At 35.7% G+C, this 14,785-nt stretch overlaps 1 long non-coding RNA gene across 1 annotated transcript in view; it reads left to right on the plus strand.

Moving 5' to 3' along the window:
* The window catches only part of LOC129392307 (uncharacterized), a 50,163-nt gene extending 36,544 nt beyond the window's left edge, over window positions 1–13,619 (plus strand). Inside the window, exon 3 of the long non-coding RNA XR_008617997.1 lies at window positions 13,157–13,619. This is a non-coding gene — a long non-coding RNA (uncharacterized lncRNA). The remainder of the gene's footprint in view (window positions 1–13,156) is intronic.
* The last annotated feature ends 1,166 nt before the right edge of the window (window positions 13,620–14,785 follow it).

The following is a 14,785-nucleotide window of genomic DNA, read 5'->3' on the forward strand; positions in this document are numbered from 1 at the left end:
TTTCAATTTGTATTCCTTTTATTTCTTTTTCTTCTCTGACTGCCATGGCTAGGACTTCCAAAACTATGTTGAATAATAGTGGTGAGAGTGGATACCTTGTCTTGTTCATTATCTTAGAGGAAATGCTTTCAGTTTTCACAATTGAGAATAATGTTTGCTGTGGGTTTGTCATATATGACCTTTATTATGCTGAGGTTGGTTCCCTCTATGCCCACTTTCTGGAGAGTTTTGATCATAAATGGGTGTTGAATTTTGTCAAAGGTTTTTCTTCATCTATTGAGATGATCATGTGGTTTTTATTCTTTAATTATTAATATGGTATATCACATTGGTTGATTTACATATATTGAAGAATCCTTGCATCCCTGGAATAAATCCCACTTGATCAAGGTGTATGATCCTTTTAATGTGTTGTTGCATTCTGTTTGTTAGCATTTTGTTGAAGTTTTTTGCATCTTTGTTCATCAGTGATATTGGCCTGTAATTTTCTTTTTTGTGTGATATTTTTGTCTGGTTTTGGTATCAGGGTGATGGTAGCCTCATAGAATGAATTTGGGAGTGTTCCACCCTCTGCAGTTTTTGGGAAGAATTTGAGAAGGATAGGTGTTAGCTCTTCTCTAAATGTTTGATAGAATTCACCTGTGAAACCATCTGGTCCTGGACTTTTGTTATCATCTTTTAATCAATGAAGAGAGTGAAGCTGAGATGTGATATCAGAAATGGAGCCCATGTCTGCTTGGACTCAAAGCTTATGCTCATTATTTTGTCTCTTGGGTGTGGTAAAAATGGAAAAAAAGTTTTATTTCCCTTGGTGTTCATTTTGTGATATTGCCATCCAGATCAGTTTTACCAGTTTGCAATGTGCTGAAAAGTTCTAGTGTGATAACATCTTCATTAGATTTGTGCACTGTTACCAGAAATGTTTTCTTGTTTTGTAGCTGCATGATAGTATTTAAGTTTGCTTCAGTGTGCATATCTTTTATATTTAGAGAGAAAGAACATTTTTCCATTTATTTAAATGTATTTGTGTTTTTTCTTGTACAAATTGCTGCCTATTTCAATTTTAATGTTTTTTTTGCTATTCTTGTACATTTTAGTGAGAGATTATATGCTATAGGACGAAATATTTGATATCAGGTATTGCATCTACTTGTTTCTTTTTCCTTTTCAATTGAGAGGGTTTTTTTGGTAAATTTTTTTTTAATAAAAGTTTAAAATTTTTCATACATAAATTTCTTAATCTTTCTTTTGTGATTTTACTTGGTACTTTAACCTTAAGAAAGTTATCATTTCTCTGCAGATATAATAGATATCTTAATTATTCTAATATTTATGAATTTGTTAAAAATGATTCTTTTATAGACCTGGAATTTATTTTAGTGGATAATGCAAAGTAAATATCCAATTTAATTTCTCTTAAAATTGATATCTTTTATCCATATAATTTATTAATAACTTTTCTTTTTAACCATTGAAGTTTTAATATAATGCTGGTGCAATTTCTGATTGACCTATTTTGTTCTATTTTTCCTTTTATCTATTTTTATTACAGAACTAAACCTTTAATTTTGATGTTTTATAAGATTTTAATATCTGATAAAACTCAGTTCTCCTAAAGTAACACTTTGCTTTTCTTATATTTAAAAAATCTGTGATAATTCCTTTTTAAAAATATTTCTTTAATATTCCAATTATTTAAAATGTTTTTCCAGAATCAATTTTAGAAGTATCTTGTTATCTTTCCAATTGGGAATTTGAGTGGGATTATAATACCTATATAATACCCATATAAATTAAATTTGAGAAAATATTAATCTCTTTATTGAGGTCTAAACTGTAACTCTTCCTTTACTAAAGGTTTTCTTTATATTTCCTACTTAACATTTTTTCATTGTGAAAGTTCTGTGTAGCTTTCATTAAACTCTTTCATTAACATTTTATAATTTTATTGTTATTGAGAAATGGTCTCCTTTATTATTATGTTTTAGCTACCTGTTACGGAATATAAAACTTCTATGAACTTTTTAGATGTTCTATATTTCCATTTCACTATTTTATTATTTCTAATTGATAATTTATTTTTAATAGCAGATTTATTTGGTCTTTTCTTTATGTAATTATTCTAATTGTGCATAATGAATTTTCAGTTGCCAATATAATTTTTATTTCTCATTTAAATCTTAATATTTATTCTTATAATTTTATTACAAAAACAAATGTAGAAGAGACATTGATTAGTTTCCCTGTCTGTTCAACCTCCCTTTCCTAACTGTTCTGTTTGTAGATTCAGTTCTGCTTGACAGTTGAGCACTACTTGAGTACAGCCCAGTCATGGCTGATTGCTTTAAAAAATGGGCACATGATTCAGAGAAAGGTAGTTCATTGGACAGTCAATGATCAGCAAGGACTGGGAGTTAGATGGTGTTCCACGGGAGCCATGAAGTAAGTACCGTGGAGGCTAGAGTTGACCCTATGGCAACCCCAAGCCTCTTGTAAACCCCAGGAGCAGGAACTGGCCATCCTGTAGAAAGTCAGGCTGCAGGGAGTTCGCACATGCGTGCGCGTGCACACACACACACACAAAACCCTCAACCCACTGAAAGCAATCCAACACGACATCTAGCATCAGAAAGACAGAAACAGACACTGCTCGTTATCTTTCAACTTATTGTGGGGAGCAGTTTCCCCTTTAGACTTTAGATTCTACTATAACAAATCCTCGTTTTTGTGGTCTATCTCTGTTGGGTTTCTGTTTCTCACAGCCCCAAATCCTTTAAGATGTTGCTGATAACGGATATCTTTATTATTTCCCTATTTTTAAAATGAATGCCACATGTTTCAACTTTTGATTTCAGATAAACGTTTATAGTAAGGTGTATTCCTTTTGTTACTTTAAAAATATTTTTTATTAGATGTGGGGACCTCTGTTGAAATTGTCATATCGTTTTGACTTAGTTAAATGAACATTTGTTAAGTGGAGCACAGGGTGTTGGATGGTGAACACTAGTTCAACAACAGATCACAAGAGAAATTGAAATAGAGAAGTTTATTACCCACGGTCCTGGAGGAAACACCCTATGCATCCAATGGGGTGGGGGAGAGGTCAAGGCAGAGTGCAGAACAGAGAGAGACAGAGGACCTGGGGCACGTGCCTTTATTAGGGTCCGTGGGTGAAGTGCTTTGGGGTTCCTAGGCTAAGGCCAAATTGGTCAATGAAAAAGGAAAAAGCAGCATTTTGGTAAGCTCCATGGGGGTCTTATCTAAGGCGCGCACAAGAGGAAATCCAGGTGAGAGACAGGGGAGGCTGCTGAACAAGGGCTAGTGGGGAATTATTTCAGGAGCTTACATTCACTCGTGCCTCACCCACCGGGTGACCATATAGGGCATGTACTTGCATGAGGGACTGGTGTCCATTTAAGTCCCTGCAGGCTGAACCAAATGGATGCTGAGGCAGCAATATCATGGAATAACTCAGCTAAACTCTCAACACACATGCATTTTTTCTTATTTAATCTATATGTCATCTATTACATCTATAGATAATCAAATATGTTGAACTGTAAATTCAATTTTCCTGGCATTTGGTTAAATGATCTTTTCATCACACCACACAATGCAAGCTGTACAATATTTCAAAGGACATAGACCATGTCTTTCTTATTTTTCCTAGGGGAGAAGAGAATTATAAATTTGTTATGATGTATCTAATAATTATTTTTATGCTACTTAGTATCACTGAGTAACCTAATGGTCACTTTGATGGTCCCATCCGATGCCAAGGTCCTGATTCTGTCATGGATTCTCAACTTTCTCTCTTATCAAAACTTATGATTCAGACATATATTTCAGATAAATATCTGCCTGCAGCCTGGTGGTGTGCTGACCTGCTAATGGTCCTCTCCCCACCCCCTGATGCTCTGTATTACTGCCAAAGAAGTGGGCTTGGACACCTTTTCAGTGACACTGACAGCTCAACCATCTTTACAAAACATGGTAATTAAAATGTACATTATCACATGTGATAGCTCAGTTTTTTTTCCTCCAAATTTTTAATATGAACATTTTCTAACATATTGGGACACTGGAAGAATGGTAAGGTAGATTTAAGGCTTAACACCATTTTATTTTTGCCATGGCTTCTTCTTTCTCAAGTTTAAAAATTTGATTCATCTATCTATTGGCCAGATTAAAGACTTCATGGATTTTCTATTGCCTCATTTCTTTTATGTTCAAGAATGTCTGCCTGATGCTTTTAAATGTGAACAACCTCTTAGCTGGAGATTATACTCTTGGGAAACCATTTTCTTTCTCTTAGAACATAATAGACATTATTCCATCATCATCTGTCATTCATTGACGCGGTGGATAAATAGAAGGCCAGCGTGATTTTTTAACTGCTGTGGGTGATTTTCACAATTTGCCTGGATTCCTGTTTATTTCTTTATTCTTGATGTTTGATAGTCTGTCAGTGTTGAAGGTCCTCTATCACATTTGATATGCCCAATCATGATATGCTCTTTCACTCTAACACAGCAGTTTTTTTCTTGGAATCTCAGGGTTTATTTTTTCTTGTACTGTAACTTACAACATATTTTTTGGGTTAATTTGTTGGATTCTCTACCTCAGAGGCAGCAGTTCATAGGATGGATTGCTTTTCTCCTCCATAAAATTTAGTTCCTCTCTAGTTGTTTGAATGTTTTTGTCTCTTTTATCTACATTCATTGCCTTTACTTTCAACTTTCCACATGCCAGTAATTTTCTCTTTACCTATGTCTATTCAATTCCTTGCTAATTCCAATATATTTCTTAGTTCAGGAATGATGTTAATTTGGGCATCAATTTATTGCCTTAACTATGCAATCTCCCCTTTCATCTCCTTCTATCCTTTTATCATCTCACCGTATCCATTAAATAATCAAGCTGTTTTATAGCATAGCCTAATTTATAGAGGAATTTCCTTCTGTTCATTGAGTAATGTTTTCCTCCTGGGCTTGGTTCTTTGTCTTTTTGATATTCTGCTTCTTTTACTACTCCCACCCTTTTTGCTGTCATGTGTTTGCAGAGTTGCCATGCTGTTTCTTTTCACCTTGCTTATGCTTTGGCAGTTCTATGTTGACATTCTATTTGGTCAGCTGAGGAGCTTTCTTTTAGGATACCTAGGATCTGCTCTGCTTCCACAATTTTTTTTAACCATGTATGTTCAATACAACTAGCTAGGAGGCATTCACATTTCCATGGGGCGGGGGTATCCTTGAACTTCAGCTTGTTCTCCAATTCAGTATGTAGCTCTGGAACCTTCGTTTTCATCAGAGACTTTCACCCACATTGACTTTTTTCTTCATTTAACCTGCTTCACCCCATGAAAAATTCCATTACTCCTTTGTTAAAAGCGGACAAAGATAAAAATGTGTGTTCAGTCTGCTTCTGTTCAGGTTTGGGGGTATTAGTGAAATATTTCAGGACTTTGTAAACTCACTGAACTCCTGGGATACAGTGGAGTCTGGTAGGAGGGGTGTGGTTAGGAATGAAACTGTCCTGTGTCCCACTCTCTACTCTACAGTCAGCTGTAACTTTCCTTCCATTACTTTAAAAAATGTACATTCCTACTTTAATTCTATTTTTTCTTTTTTTTTTTTGGTTGATGCAGTTCTTTTTGCTCAGTTGCTTAGACATCAGTGGAGGGAAGTTTTGTGTTGCAGTTTAAATTTGTTGCGTTGACCCAGAAGTCCTGCTAAACATGCTAATCGGGATGCTGGGAAGAGGGTATTGACATACCCAGTCTGCAGAGTGACCCAGAGTTGCTAATAATATGCTTGTGAATATATAAATTAATAAGTGGAAGGACCATCATCAAACTCATTTCTTTCCATTCCAGACCATTGCTTTTTACACTAGTGTCCCCTAAGCATCAAGTTAATTTGTTAATTATTTAAACATATATATATATAATTAGAATATAAATATTTACACATTGTTTTACTATGCTTGACATGTTTTTAAAAGATTTCAATTACAGGATGAAGGGTCCTTTGGAAAAGAACTACAGGGTTAGTTCTATTTGTTCAATAGACACATTACCAAACAGCTGTGTGTAAAATGAACTCTTCTAGATGGTATATTTAAAATGCACACTGTTGTCACTATTTACTTATTTACATATTTATTTCTCCCCAGCTTTATTGGGATATAATTGACACATAACGCTGTATAAATTTAAACTGTACAACTTGTTGATTTGACACATTTATATATTGCAAAATGATTGCCATGGTGACGTTAGCTACCACCTCTATCCCATCAAATAGTTACCATTTCTTTCTTGTGAAAAGAATAGTTAGCAACATTCACGTATCTGATGCAGTATTACCTATCATCACCATGCTGTACACTAGGTCCCCAGAACTTGCTGATTTTATAACTGAATGTTTGTACCCTGTGACCAATATCTCCTCATTCCCCACATTCCCCAACCCTTGTAACCACCACTCTACTCTGCTTTTTAGATTGTACACATAAGGGATACATTTGTCTTTGTCTGACTTATTTCACTAAGCGTAATGCCCTCAAGGTTCACACAAGTTGTTGTAAATGGCAGGATTTCCTCCTTTCTCATGGCTGAATAATACTTCATTGCATGTATATACTATAGATTCTTCATTCATTCATCAGTTAATAGACACATAGGTTGCTTCCATATCTTGGCTATTGTGAATAATGCTGCAATGAGCATAGAAGTGCAGGTATCTCTATGATAATATGTTTTTAATTCCTTTGGATAAATACCCAGATGCGGAATTGCTGGATTATATGGTAGTTCTATTTTTAATTTTTTGAGGAAACTTCATACTGTTTTTCATAATGGTTTTTATCAATTTACATTCCCACCAACAGAGCACTAAGGTTCCCTTTTCCTTACACCCTTACCATGTGCTCACTATTTAAAATAATCCTGTAGAAAATATTTGATAAATTGATAAAGTTTTGGGAAGTTGATTTTTAAAATATGCCATTTGTTTTATGTATAGAATGAAGCACACGCATATCAGAAGTTATGAAGAGGCTTTGTAAAACCTCCCTTGAAATAATTTAAACCAGGATGAAATTTCATCTTGCTGTAATGGTTTATGGGAAACTGAAGACCGAGGAAATGGACTTAATAATACTGATTTGTCCTAGGTCTATAATTCCTTTAAAAGGAGACTTCTCAAGATTTTAGATTTTCACTTCTCAAAGTGATACTACTTTTTGTTTCTTCACATTTATTCACTTATACAGATTCTAGTTCAAAAGTTCCATAAAGTTCAGGGCACTTGACCACCTGAAATTGTGCCTTGTGTTGATGAAGTACCTTCTGATTCACACAGTGTGTACCACTCGTGGCACAATTCTCTTTCTCTGTTTACAGCCCATGGTGATCATTCTATGTTTTGGATCTATTCCTATTTTCCCAAAGTCATTTTCTACAGGGAGTTATGTGTTTGTTTCCCACTTTTACTGAGCACTGGTACATTTGTTTGTGAGAATATGACAAAACCAATGTTTTTATTTTTGCCAAAGCTGGGAAGTTTTGTTTTTATTTTTTCTCTTGATCTCAACTTGGCTGAGATCAAGAGAATGTGTAGAGGGCTCTGTGTTAGTGCCTGAGTCTTATTTGTATACTCACTGCTTTAATATTCTGGTTCAGTGGTTCTTATACTACATTGGACCTAAATGTTGCCTGGGATGCTTGCTAAAATATAGTGTGGACCCACCATTAGAAATTCTGATTCAAAAGCACTAGGGTAGGACTTAAGAATCTGCCTTTTAACAAGGTTCCCAGATGCTTCTAAGGAAGATAGTCCATCACCCACAGTTTTAGAAACACCACTTTAGATCACTTAATAGTTAGAATTTGGTCAACCAAGGAGCTCTTCTCCCAGTTTGGTTACTAGAGAAGTAACTATTCTTCATGTTTCACAATTGCTGTAATGAATAGAAACCTGATACAAAATGGGGCTGTAAGTTACATAAAAGGAGAATGTGGGATTTAAGATAGTAATGTTAGAGGTAGACATTTGAATGAATAATTTTATCTAATTAGCTCTTAGTTTCACTAGCTTGTTCTGGAAAATGTGCAAAGGCAGATATAAGAATATTATTGAAAACAAAAGTTTTAATTCTTTTCCCTAGAAATGGTGGCGTGATGGTTACTTTTATGTGTCACACGTGGCTAGGCCGTGGTACCTGGTTGTTTGGTCAAACACTAGATCTGATGTTGTGAAGGTATTTTTTAGTTTTGATTAACATTTATAATTAATTGACTTTAAGTAAAGCAGATTACTCTCCATAATGTGGGTGGGACTCATCCAATCAGTTGAAGACCTTAAGAGCAAAGACTGAGGCTTCCTGAAGAAGAACTTCTGTCTTTTTTTTTTTTTAAAGATTTAATTTTTAAGTTATTTTTGGCTGCATTGAGTCTTCGTTGCTGTGCGCGGGCTTTCTCTAGTTGTGGCGAGCCTGGAAAGTGTGCAAAGGCAGATATAAGAATATTATTGAAAACAAAAGTTTTAATTCTTTTCCCTAGAAATGGTGGCGTGATGGTTACTTTTATGTGTCACACGTGGCTAGGCCGTGGTACCTGGTTGTTTGGTCAAACACTAGATCTGATGTTGTGAAGGTATTTTTTAGTTTTGATTAACATTTATAATTAATTGACTTTAAGTAAAGCAGATTACTCTCCATAATGTGGGTGGGACTCATCCAATCAGTTGAAGACCTTAAGAGCAAAGACTGAGGCTTCCTGAAGAAGAACTTCTGTCTTTTTTTTTTTTTTAAGATTTAATTTTTAAGTTATTTTTGGCTGCATTGAGTCTTCGTTGCTGTGCGCGGGCTTTCTCTAGTTGTGGCGAGCGGGGGCTACTCTTCATTGTGGTGTGTGGGCTTCTCATTGCAGTGGCTTTTCTTGTTGTGCAGCATGGGCTCTAGGCACGTGGGCTTTAGTAGTTGTGGCACACGGGCTTCAGTAGTTATGGCACACGGGCTCAGTAGTTGTGGCACACAGGCTTAGTTACTCCGTGGCATGTGGGATCTTCCCAGACCAGGGATCGAACCCACGTCCCCTGCATTGGCAGGTGGATTCTTATCCACAGAGCCACCAGGGAAGCCCGAAATTCTATCTTAAAGCTGCAACATAGAAATCCTGCTTGAGTTCCCAGCCTCAACTGCCTTGCAGATTTTAAACTTGTCATCTCCCACATTTGTGTGAGTCAATTTCATAAAATCTTTCTCTCTCTCCACACACACACAACATATCCCCTGTTGCTTCTGTTTCTCTGGAGATTGCTAACTAACACAAGTAGTAACAAATTTTATTGTTGTTCTATAAAAGCTTCTTCTTGACATCCAAAGAAATGCCCTGGGTTTGGAATTAGAAGATATGGATTCAAATTCAGTTCTGCCCCTTAATGATTGTGTGATCTGGGACTAGTTACATGTTTCTTGTTGTAGGTTCCCTTGTCTGTTAAGAGGGGATTAGAACACCTTTCCAGGTCATTTAAAAGTTTTTTTGTGAGGCTCAGTTATGGTAATTCATGATAGTTCATGGACAAGCTCTGAAAAACATAAATTGTGATACATTAGAGGTGTTCACCCATCACTGATGTTCCCTGCCAAGAATGCAAGACATATGTGACAATTTTGCTCTTAGAACCATTTCAAAGATTGGTAAGTTGGGGTTACTTGCAATCTTTAATCTTTGTACCTGTATCTGGTCCCCCTCTTCACTCATTTATTACATGTCCTGCCTTATCTATTGGCAAGGCCTGCAAAGAGCAACTCACATTTCTGTTCTCTTTAGGGGAATGTTATTAGCCATTATTTTCTGTAGCCCACACTTGTTTATTATTTCCTTGGGTGGACCTTACAAAATGGGAGCCAGATCTCTTTTCTGTGCTTTCAGCTAAAGGTAGTGTGACAATTTTCTAGAGAAATGAATCATTAAAAATTTATTCTGGAGGAAGCCCAGATTTTGCTTAATCTGCTGGTTGCTTTGACATTCATTTTTATTTCCCAAACTTGACTTATTAATACTATCTAGAAGCACTAGGAAACCTCCATTCTGCATGTTTATCAGACTATTCATGCATTCCCACAGTTCAGTGTATAGAGTTTCCCTGTTTTGGACTTAACTTGAGTGATGTTAATGACTGGTCATATTGGCCTGGCTTCTGATTATAGATGAATCATTATATCAGCTCTGCAGAGGATTGGCCATCTTCTAATTTCCACATTCCTGAAGTGGAAACAAATATTAAGGTGATCCTAAGAAGGATCGAAAATGTGCCATCACTTTTTTTTTCTAAGTCTGTCACTAAGACCCTTTTGAATTGGGGTTAGATTGTCAAGGCATTTGAATTAACTGCATTTATTAATCTCTGGAGATAAGTGGGAAACTAGGAAAAGACAAATGTACAATCAACATAAAGCAAGTTTGGGGCCTAACAAAGTGGATCGAATTATATTTAACAGGAGGATGCTGCTGTTTAATTCACAGGCACAGATGCCCGCATTCATCTGTGACACTGAATCTGTTTTCTAATGAGTGTTGTCTTCTCTGAGGTTCCTTCCTGTTACTCCTTTCTCCATGCTCAAATTTCAGAGTTCACATCTGCAGTTCTGGGAAAGGTGATGTTTCACTTGCCTTCATTCAAAAAGGAGAGGGTATAAATTTTGGTTCCAAATGTTTGATGCTGGTATTATATCCTTTATCAAGTGTTCCTGAAAGAAGTGTAGTGGTTTTACTTTACTTCATAGCCATCAGATACATTAAATCCACTGAATCTTGGTAAATTATTAAGCAACTATTGATTTTGTTGTGGTGAACATCAAGATGTATTGACTTTCACCTCAGTCAATACTTTCCAAATGCATAATAAATCTTGATGTTTATTGAAACATGCATCTTAATCTCAGTGTGTAGGTGCATATATGCATTGGATCAGTGCATCAAAACTCAGATATTTATATTGTACTTCTTCTGAACATCTTTACAAAAAACTGTTTCCCCCCAGAGATGCTACTATTTTTTGCTTGTTTGTTCATTAGTTCTTCCTTTATTCTTAAAATTTTTAACCTCATTTATCCTTCCCTTGGTTGATAATAGTAAGGGAAACTAAGGCTTGTAAAGAAATCTACTGGCCTTTCACAAACTAGTTGGGGTTAGTCTTCCTGATTAGCTTGTCATTAATTGCAAAGTGAGTCTTACTTTCTGTCTCCACCCATTTCAAGTTTAGATGAAACAATGAGAAAGTTAAAGATTTTCACTCTCCACATCCGTCCAAGAATGCTTTTTATTCCAGCATAGACCAGACCAATACTAAACCAGGGACCACATCTGAGAATCCACTTCATTTCATATCAATATTTTTAAAAATTATATGGTACAAAAAGACAAACATAAGGTCAAATTTGCATTTAGATAAAATTAAGTGATCAACTACAGGATATAATTTAATGGGTACAAAACTAAAACAAAATCCTTATTGTCTCCTGCAATATCTTAAATTCTACCAGTAGGAATTTATTATAAGTCCTCTTAGAAAATTAAAATTGCTCCTGGGTAAATAACAAAATCAATTAGCTGACCAGTAACCATTTATTGACTATCTACTCTATGTTTAGTCCTTTGCTATCCTTCTGAGTTGACACTTTACTTGGTTTACTCTGTGGTCCTTATCTATGCTTCATGTTTCTTTAACCTCGCTGCTACTTCTCGTGTATTAATTGGCTATTCTGTGGGCAAATGAAATAGTGCCTATTTAATCATCAGGGTTTTTCCTTCCAGCTAGAAAAGTACATATCATTCAAGAAATGGGTGCTTTGATGGACTGTGAGGAAGGCAAGAAGGAAGGGATACATTTAGAGTAGAGCAAATTGCCATCCTATATACATGTATATGCATGCACCCTGCTATGGTTTGAATCTTTGTGTTCCCCCCAAATTTGTATATTGAAATCCTGACCCCCACAGGTGATGGTACTAATAGGTAGAGCCTTTGGGAGGTGCTTAAGTCAGGAGGGTGAAGCCCTTACAAAACTACCTTTTAAAAGAAGCTCCAGAGAGATCCCTTCCCCTTCCTGCCATGTGAGAATGCAACAGAAAGTCTACAAGCTGGAAGAGGGATCTCATTCAACCATGCTGACACCATGATCCAGCCTACAGACTGTGAAAAATAAATTTCTGTTGTTTATAAGCTATTTTGTTACAGTAGCCCAAATGGACTAAGACACCCCCTTATGTGTGTGTATATATATATATCTGAGGTAAAGTGGAGAGCAATAATTTTCCATGAGACAGTTTGTTAAACTGGCATTCCCAGGGGAGTTTCAAGCCAGCTGTAGAGACTTTGAATAATAACCGATGTCCCAAAGGAGAATGAGGTCAAGAAAAGAGAAGATAATGCAAATAGACAAAAATCAATCTTTCTCATTAAAACAACTGCCCTAATTAATCAATGATTTGGAATGTTCCATATAGTGGCATGTGGGAAAAGTGCTAGGCAGATAAAAATTTGTTTTTACAAAAGAGAGAAAGCTTTGATAACAGAGCTTTGGTGACAGAGACAGTATGACAATGGCCAAATCCACTTTTCAAGAATAGTGATCTTCAAATCCTTTGCACAGTCATTAAGGCTAATGTGGAGAAAATAAAGACTTCCATCCTGCTGATGCATATTTAAACCTAAGAACTTAAAAAATAAGATTTTATGTTCTTATGGTTTTTATCGCTCTACTTTGAGCCAGTATGACTCCTGATAAAATGCATCAATGTGGTTTGCAGACACTACACGGTAATGAAAGAAAAGCCATTCTGAACTTAAATATATGGATTTTCCTGAAGCTTTTATATAGTCAAGTTGGCCTTTACACTTTAAGCCTCTAATACAAAGAGGAATTATGTTTAAAGCATTTTGGGTAGAAGCAAAGTATTATTCCTGTGGAATATAGGGATCATGGCAAGTTTGTTGATGGTTTCTTTTTTTTCTTTTTCATGCTATGTAAAAATTTGGATTATAACACATATAACAATATAACACACATAACAGGAGCCTGTTTTGTTCCCTGAATGTCCACAAGGATGAGGAAATGTGACACCAAATGTTTTGTTGGCTCTCCTGCAGGGTCCCCATGATAATCATTTTCTTCATGGCAATAGACCTCCTTTGACTTGGATCTGGAGTGGCATTGGTGTTTCATGGAAGGAGCAGAGAAGTTCTTGCCTTTCGTGTGTCCTTGTTCATTGTTTATGAAATGGCTCATGATGGAGCTGTGCTCCACTCCTAGCTCTCAGCAAATGGTGAAGAAAGTGAAGTTTGATTTCCATATGGAGAGTGTCCAATATGTTCCATTTTAACCCATGCCTCAACATCTCCTGCTCTATGGTTAATGCTCTTATGTTCTTATTTACTATGTTAATATTATTATTATATATTAGTATATTTTGTCTAATAATTATTGAAAGTATTAAGAGTAAGTAAATTTTTAAAAGTTCTTAAAAGTAACATTTTGATATGAATAATGTAAATATAAGCCAATGTGTGTTTTTTATAATTAAAAGAATACTATTTATTATGTATTTAAATTATGCAATGAAAAGTTGTTCATCATAAAAAGGAATTTTAAGTATGGCACTGGCACAAAAACAGAAATATAGATCAATGGAACAGGATAGAAAGCCCAGAGATAAATGGCCATTCTGACTGGTGTGAGGTGATACCCCATTATAGTTTTGCTTTGCATTTCTCTAATGATTACTGATGTTGAGCCTCCTTTCATGTGTTTGTTGGCAATCTGTATATCTTCTTTGGAGAAATGTAAGGCCAGACACTATAAAACTCTTAGAGGAAAACATAAGCAGAATACTCTATGACATAAATCACAGCAAGATCCTTTTTGACCCACCTCCTAGAGAAATGGAAATAAAAACAAAAAATAAACAAATGGGACCTAATGAAACTTAAAAGCTTTTGCACAGCAAAGGGAACCATAAACAAGACAAAAAGACCACCCTCAGAATGGGAGAAAATATTTACAAATGAAGCAACTGACAAAGGATTAATCTCCAAAAGTTACAAGCAGCTCATGCAGCTCTATATAAAAAAAAAAGACAAACATAATCCAAAAATGGGCAGAAGACCTAAACAGACATTTCTCCAAAGAAGATATACAGATTGCCAACAAACACATGAAAGAATGCTCAACGTCACTAATCATTAGAGAAATGCAAATCAAAACTACAATGAGGTATCACCTCACACCAGTCAGAATGGCCATCATTAAAAAATCTACAAACGACAAATGCTGGAGAGGGTGTGGAGAAAACAGAAGCCTCTTGCACTGTTGGTGGGGATGTAAATTGATACAGCCACTATGGAGAACAGTATGGAAGTTCCTTAAAAAACTAAAAATAGAACTACCATATGACCAAGCAATCCCTCTACTGGGCATATACCCTGAGAAAACCATAATTCAGAAAGAGTCATGTACCACAATGTTCATTGCAGCTCTATTTACAATAGCCAGGACATGGACGCACCCTAAGTGTCCATCAACAGAAGAATGGATGAATGGATAAAGAAGATGTGGCACATATATACAATGGAATATTACTCAGCCGTAAAAGGAAACGAAATTGAGTTATTTGTAGTGAGGTGGGTGGACTTAGAGGCGGTCATACAGAGTGCAGTAAGTCAGAAAGAGAAAAGTAAATACCGTATGCCAGCACATATATATGGAATCTAAAAAAAAAA

The sequence above is a fragment of the Physeter macrocephalus genome, chromosome 8, assembly GCF_002837175.3.
Source record: "Physeter macrocephalus isolate SW-GA chromosome 8, ASM283717v5, whole genome shotgun sequence".
NCBI lineage: Eukaryota > Metazoa > Chordata > Mammalia > Artiodactyla > Physeteridae > Physeter > Physeter macrocephalus.